This window comes from Populus euphratica, unplaced genomic scaffold (genome assembly GCF_000495115.2).
Source record: "Populus euphratica unplaced genomic scaffold, PopEup_1.0 scaffold40.1, whole genome shotgun sequence".
Lineage (NCBI taxonomy): Eukaryota > Viridiplantae > Streptophyta > Magnoliopsida > Malpighiales > Salicaceae > Populus > Populus euphratica.
The window spans coordinates 986,808-992,854 of NW_011499912.1; the positions used below are offsets into that span (position 1 = coordinate 986,808).

General features: G+C 30.7%; 1 long non-coding RNA gene across 1 annotated transcript; it reads left to right on the top strand.

Annotated features, from left to right (window-relative positions):
- The first annotated feature begins 2,624 nt into the window (after positions 1 to 2,624).
- Positions 2,625 to 4,700, top strand: LOC105134124 (uncharacterized). Its single transcript, XR_843938.1, has 3 exons — positions 2,625 to 2,864; positions 4,332 to 4,450; positions 4,554 to 4,700. It is a non-coding gene; the product is annotated as an uncharacterized LOC105134124 (long non-coding RNA).
- The last annotated feature ends 1,347 nt before the right edge of the window (positions 4,701 to 6,047 follow it).

Below are 6,047 nucleotides of genomic sequence, written 5' to 3' on the forward strand. Positions count from 1 at the left end.
TTAAATATACTAGATCATCCTTTATAATTGTTTTTTTTTTAACTAAAAAACACATTAATAATATTTGAATATATTTTTGGACATTAAAAAAATTTAATTCGAGACAGAGAATAATAGCACGAACAATAATACTATATGTCTCCATGCTTATACAGTTTCTTCCTTTTTCTTTTTCTTTTTCCTGTTGATTCATGAAGATGACAATTGAACATTGTAACAGAGACAACACTTCTTTTTCATACAATGATCGAATAAACTAGTATTGGTCAGGTTAAGTTAATGTTTTGATATAAAAGAAATAAATATGAAAGAGGTATAAATATATTTAATTAAATAAATAAATATTATATTTCAAAATAAATTTATTTCGAATAGGTACAAAAAGTCAGGATGTTTAGTTGAATACACACTATATTTAATAGTTTTACCCAAATGTTTTTTTTGTTGGCAGTGACATTACCATTCCAATAGGAAAATTTTTACCAACTAATTCTATGTGTCCATCAGTATACCGTTCATTCATAATTTCGTTTATGTCGGAAATTCTGTTAGAAAAAATTAATAACCAATAACTTTGCAGATAAAAAATATACACAAAAAAAATACCTCTTGAAATAATTTTATGTACTGATAATTACTGGACTTGTAGCTGATCAATGATAATAATATATATAATAAAGTTTTTTCAACTTTTTAAAATATACAAACAGATTGAGTTCATTGTAATTCTATTGGTAATAATGACACTTGCAATAAATTTTTTTTAGTTCTCTAGGATATTCAATCTGTCAGTAACTCCATCTATGATATTAAAAAATATTTTTCTAAAAATAAAATTTTATAGAATAGTAAAAAATAAATAAAATTATATAAAAATAAATTATCTTAATATAAAAGCCAAATATTCATTACAAATTTGGATTTTCAAATAAATTTAAACTAGAACAATGGTGGCATAGAGAAGAAAAAGGAGGAGAAGGATGTTAGTGGTTCTCAGGACCATATAGCTTAAAAAAAGATGCACATATACCATCCATGTTTGATCTTATATCCAAAACCATTTTATAGAGTTGTTTATAATTCGCATAAAGTTCTTGATATGTTTCAAAGAAATTGATAGTATATTTTTGTAATGCCATGAACTCTTGAGACTTGGTGATTGATATCGATTTCAAGCATCCAATGATTGAGATAATAAAGGTCGTTCGTAAGTTTTTGGATATAGTGTTGAAGAGTCCATACACCTAATTTCTATTAGGTCCATTAGACGATCATGTCTTTATCCACAAATTTAGATTGAAATCCTGATATGTTGAAGTATCATCTCCATATCTCTTCCTCAATCGATAATTATATGTCTCTTGAAAATAAAAAACAAAATCATCAAATTCAATTAAAAAAATAATAACTTACAAAAGAAAATGGTTGAATGAACATACCATAAAATGTTGAGCGTGATTGTTAATGAACTATTGCACTCTTTTTGGTGGTCTTCACTCTATAAGTGTGTCTTCACAAAAAGTTCCATTAGGCTTGACTTACGTCCAAAAGCTATAGTCTGTAAAAAAAATATTGCAATTTAAATTTATTTATAAATAAAAATAAATAAATTAAAGATAGATTTAATTAAAACTAATCTTACTATTTGCTTCGCATGTGAAATAAATAGAACAAAGTTGTCAATGTGCGTGGTAATCGAATCATGAATTTGTCAATTTTAGTTCTCGGCACTAGATTACGAGCGTTGTGTAAATTGATCGAATATCACGTACTAAATATATTTCGTCCATATATTCCCCGGAATGTATGACGACCTGAAATCCTTTTAAACTGTCACATCATTCTAGTCTAATAAAGCATTATTTCTAGCATATTTTTTAGTTCTGTTTTGCTCCTCATACAAAAAATCATGCAACCTACACGATATAAATATATTTTATATGAGTTAATGACAAATTATATTTTAATATATAAAATTGAAAAAATTAGCTTATAGTGCAGAGGTCTTGCTTGATTCGATGAAGATTTCATCCTATCCTGATAACCATATGAACGGAAAATTAGCTGTCTTTCCTCGTCACCTTCATCCAAGGACAAAAAAATCAGAACACACTTTTCTTTGTCTTTATACTTATGGCCAAGCGGAGGTTTCAAGGATCAAGTAGATAAAAAGAGTGAAGACCCTAGACAATAAGAAGCCATCAAGAAGGCACCACGTGGGTAAATCTGTTCTGGTGCAAATATTTGTCAAATTGTGCTTCCTGTGTTTGTATAAAATCTATAGCCAAAAACCTTTATTATTATAAGGTAGAAGTTCAGACTAGGCACTTAGGGTGTGTTTTGGCACCACCATTTTATGAAGAATTGATTTTTTTTGGTTTTAAATTATTTTTTATGGTATTTTCTGTTTTTTTGATATGTGGATATTAAAAATAATTTTTTTAAAAAATAATAAAATATTATTACAATGCATTTTCAAATAAAAAACACTTTGAAGCAACTGTATTCTTAAATATGTTCTTAATTAATGTTTTAGGATTAAAAAAACAAAAACATGTTTGTAAATAAAAAATAAAAATCTGAAAACCTGGGAAAAGATGGCTAATGAAAATGAGCAGGGGAACTGTCGTCGAACTTGCATATATAGTGAATGTGCTGTCCTTTACGTGGCGGCATGCAGGCTGTCTATTGCCTCTCCATTGTTCAGGTCGGCCACAGAAACTGATGCCCTTTGGGAGAGATTCCTGCCCCGTGATCATCAATCTATCCTCTCCGAATCTGATAGTCCTCTGCTGATTTCTTCCAAGAAACAACTCTATGTCAGCCTCTGTGGTAATCCTATCCTCATTGAGGATGGTAAAAAGGTATCGTTTTCATCCCAATCCCAAATTTGGCAACATATTAAGTGACCCAAATTTCCAAAACAAATAGATTAGATAGGATTGTACAAGAAGATCAGACTATGTTGTCAAATTGAAGAGTTGGGATAAAATTCTTGGTTGTCTTCTATCTTTTTTTTTAAGAAGCATAATATTGTATTAAAAGACACTAAAATTAGGCGGAGAAGACATAAAACATAGGAAACTGCTTACAGCTCAAGTTTAGCAGATCTATGAACTGAAAATAACAACAAACCAGGAAACCAAAAAGAAACAATTAGTAGCTAATAGAAGCAAATAAAAGCTAAAATCAAAATAGTAGCTAAGAGCTAGAATTGTCTCTGGATATCTTGAAGAATCACCTCCTTTGTAGAACCAAAGCAATCTACAGATCATGGACATTAGCACGCACTAAAACAGAATCCTGCAACTTTTCATCAAAATCTACAAGAAAATGAACCAACATGGAAAACAATCCATTTTTCCTAATAGCCGTGCCCAGAAATTAAAGAAAATAGAAGACCCACATATCAAGCAAATTAAAGCCAAGCGACAAATTCAGAGTTTCTAAACACTCCCTGTTTGGCCATGTGATCTGCCATATGATTACCCTCACGAAGAGAATGAGTGAATGTAAGTGAACCAAAACATGAAACTACTCTCTGAATAGAGGAGAAAAGATTGCGATGCAGCCATGGCCTATTATTGGGATTATTCATCCAGCTAATGACATTGGCCGAGTCAGATTCAATAATAATGTGTTTATGATGTAAGTAGCAATTAGAAGCTGATAATTCAATAGCTTTGACAACCGCTTTTAGCTCGGCTACATTGGAGTCTAAAATCCCAGCTGACAAGGAGAAAATGCCAAGAATGATCCCATTATAATTTCGCAAGACTCCGTCTATACCTGAGGGCCCCGGCTTCCCGAGAGAGGAGCCATCCACATTCCATTTGAAGCTATTAATCATAGGAGGAGACCACACAATAACTGCCCTTTGATTTTTAGAATTAGTTCATCGTAATAGCACTTCTGGTGACCTTATTAAATCTGAAGCGAAATAAGAAAAATCAGGTTCTATAGCCTTTATCCAAAAACAGAAACGAGTAATAATAAGGATAAATAATGTATCATAATTTAGGGTCATTTACTTAAATATCACATCATTACGATGAAGCCAAAGAGACCATACCACTGAAAAAACAGTATCAACCAATTTTTTTTTTGAAATTTTCTATAAATCAAAGAATCTCAACGAGAAAAAAGGGTTGCCAAGTTCTTTGGACAACACCACGCTAAGCCCCATCAATTGATAATTTGAGACCAAACTATCCAATGTCATGTACTGAAGTCTATCCGAGTATTTGGATTTACTAAAGGATTAGGATCTTTATGGTTTTACTACAGAGATTGTTATCTAATTGTGCCCCCCTTTTTTTGGCATGAAATAGAGCTTTTCATTGGAGAAAAGGAGCGAGAAGAAATGATATATGCTCTCAGCAACGGATCTCAGAATTGCACGGGGTGACGCTCCTGAATATTTGGGATGGGCTTCTGATCCTGGCTCAAGGTCTCTCTTCTTCTCATCCTGATGACTTTCCATGGTATATTTTCTGTTTTCTGCTTTTGTGGCGTGGATACAAATACAATTTCATGATTTCGAGCACCTACAGGTTTTCCGAAGTGGCTCACTTTTTTTGTGTATGCTGGCTTGAAATCAGTAGCAAAATCAATACAAGCATGCTAGCTATCACCAGCAACATTGTGTACAGGACACCTTGTCTTCAAGCTCTCCGTAGAAGCGCTTGGTAACCAGCCAATACAGGGTCACTATGGGAATCATTGGTGGTGAAAAAAGCATACGCGAACTCTTTGTTGGCATGCAGAAAGACAGTCGCGGTGGCAATACCGAAGTTCAATAAGGCCTATAATTGGTTCATCTGCTGCTGAAAGTAATTGGAATTATCCAAAGGAAAGAGGAGATGGATGGTCGCAGATTGAAATGGGTAAAATTATTTAGAATTTATTTTTTATTTTTTTATTTTCTTATAATATTCATAACTATAACATTAATGAGTATTAACTATAACAATTTAGTACACCATAATGATAATAATTTATTTATTATTTTATGACTTTTATCCCATTCAAATTATTGAATTCAAAACTAACGGTGGGTTTGGGAGCAAGAACATTCAAATCCTATTATTGGATCATCCTGACTTCATTTATTTATTATATTTGATGAAAAATATATCTTCAAATACATTATACTAGATTAAATTTTATTTTCAATCAATTTTAAAGACATTTCTTTTAAATTTCTCATAATCTTTTCAATATAAAACTTGCACACACCTAATACCATTTACCTTTAATACGATAGAATAAAATGGTGAGATTGAATTTCTCGTGCTACCTAGTTATTAAAAATGTGAAACAATTGTTATTAATAAAACACTAAAAGGCATGAGGTAATGCATGAGGTAATGTTGTTCTCCCACACATGGTAGGCTCACACTCATGGGACCGTAAATTCGATTTACCTATGAGTTTTTTTTTCATCCTTTTTTATTTTTTTATTTTTTAAGGACAAATTAAAAATTAACTAAGTAAAACATGTTAAGAAATAACAAAATTAAAAGAGATGACACTAAAGTGAAACCTGAAGACTGATGTTTTCAAAAGAAAAAAAAAAGGTGCAACTGAGTCCTCATTCTTTATGAATTAAACAATTGGGTCCCTTTAATTTTAAAGTTTTAAAAAATGAATTTTGATCCAAAATTTTTTTTTTAGTTTTTGATTTGAGAATGGAGAGATAAAATCATCTCGTTCCAACAACAAAGAAAAAAAATTATTGTTGATATTGATTCCAACAACCCAAATGATTGATTATCGTTGACATTGATTCCAACAATCTAAATAATTGATCTTGGTATCAAATATTTTTATTTGATAAAAAAAATACAATTTAAGTATTTTTTTTACCTTAAAATTACTTAAAACACATGTATATTCAAAAATATTTTTTTATTGGGTTTATTTCAAGTTCTTGGATGGGTTTTTGAAGTCATGAATGAATTTATCAAGTAGCCTAATATGTTTTCTAAGTATTCTGGATAAACAAATGGATTGAAAAATGATTTTTGGGTCAAAAAAATTTTAGG